Source organism: Octodon degus, unplaced genomic scaffold (assembly GCF_000260255.1).
Source record: "Octodon degus isolate 3935 unplaced genomic scaffold, OctDeg1.0 scaffold00115, whole genome shotgun sequence".
Lineage (NCBI taxonomy): Eukaryota > Metazoa > Chordata > Mammalia > Rodentia > Octodontidae > Octodon > Octodon degus.
In genome coordinates, this window is record NW_004524691.1 from 1,880,890 (window position 1) to 1,882,701 (window position 1,812).

The following is a 1,812-nucleotide window of genomic DNA, read 5'->3' on the forward strand; positions in this document are numbered from 1 at the left end:
GTAAGTTTATTGAGGTATCTTGTATAAAGTCATAGCAGGTTTAAGATGATAGACCTTGTGAAATTTCTTTCAGGAAGACCATGTAGTACTATAATAGTCCCTTGGTGTAGTGGATCTAAGCCCCTCTTTTCCAGCCATCTCAAATTTTTGGTAACCTCATTAAATTAAGCCTCTCTGAACATTAACAGAAAGATTCGTGTTTAAAAACAAGCTATTTGCATATGAAAGATATTAAACATCATTGTTCTAATTACTAATGATGTAGTTTAAAATCAGAAGACAGCATATCATGCCCATTAGAATAATATTTTAAAAGCACACAAGAATTGTTCCCAAAAATGTGGAAAAAATTATGACAAACATAATTCTAGTGGTTGGCTTAGCCCACTGTGAGGGTGGGGCAGTTGTGGCATGTAGTGCCAGGGATCAAACCGTGGTCCCCTGCACCTGCCTAGCCTTGCCTAAGCAGGTGCTTTAAACCACTGAACTATCTTGTCGGCCCAGCACAATGTCTTTTTTTTTTTCCTCTGAATAACTACTATGAAGACAACAATATGCAATGTATTAAGTACTATAACTGTCCTACTAACCTGTTTTGAAACTGTTTCATTGCTATTTTATATTATATTCAATTTTTAAATTGAATAAAAAATAAAATTCTAGTAAAAATAATAAAATAAAATAAAATAAAAACAAGCTATTTGGATATGAGTTAAATCTATACTTGTACAAGATGTGATCCAGAAACACTGTGAACATTTAAATTTGAATTATTACAATAAAAGATACATTGACATTAATCCCCCACACACACTTCAAACACACTTATCCCATCTTTCTTGCTCCCTTTTTTCTTTTTATTTTGAGAGATAGGGTCTCACTATGTAGCTTAGGGCCTTGAACTCATGTAGCACAAGCTGGCCTTGAAGTTATGACGATCCTCCTACCTCAAAGTCCTGAGTGTTGAGATTAAGGGTGTGTGCCACCATACCTAGCTTCTTGCCATCTTCTGATGACATTCTAGAAGTCCTCTTTCTTGAGTGTGTTTATAGTTGCTCTGTTGTGGCTGTCTTGATGTCCCTAATTAATTCAAAGCATTTGCCTCTCTTGGTCATTTTGACTGGGGAAGAACTAGGTGTTGTACAGTATCAGATCCAATGGACAAGATGGATGAGAACACACTGCAGTGTTTTTATCTGACAGAAAATGCCAGGGTCAGTTGATCAACCAGGTGAGATAAAAACAGTAAATGTTTAAGTAGAATAATTTATTATAGTAAAAGACACATTGCCCTTAACACCCTTCAAAATATTCCCCTATCCACTTCAAACATATCCCTGCCTTCTTAACAATGTCTTTTATTGTAATAAATTTTTCTTTTCTTTTCAAGACAGGGTTTCACTAAGCAGTTCAGACTGGCCTTGAACTCAGTTTTAGCTGGTCTTGAACTTCAGGTGTTCTTCCTGTCTCAGCCTCCTGAGTGCTCAGATTACTGCCATACCCAATCACACTTGACAAGTTTTTTAAATATTTGACATAGTTGTTTGTTTTTCTGTGTTTAGGACAGGGTCTACAGGTTCTACAGGGTCTTACTACGTAGATTGGACTTGTAGTGATTCTGTTTTCAGCCTCCCAAGTGCTGGGATTACAGGCACGCACGCAAACCATGCCCAGTCTCAATCGCCGTCTCAATGCACCCCATGGGTGGGGCACTCACAGCATGCTGGGGATTGAACCCCAGCCATTGCTCTGCCTAAGCAGGTGTTTTAGTCCACTGAGCTATCAGACCAGCCCTTGATACAGTTTTTGATT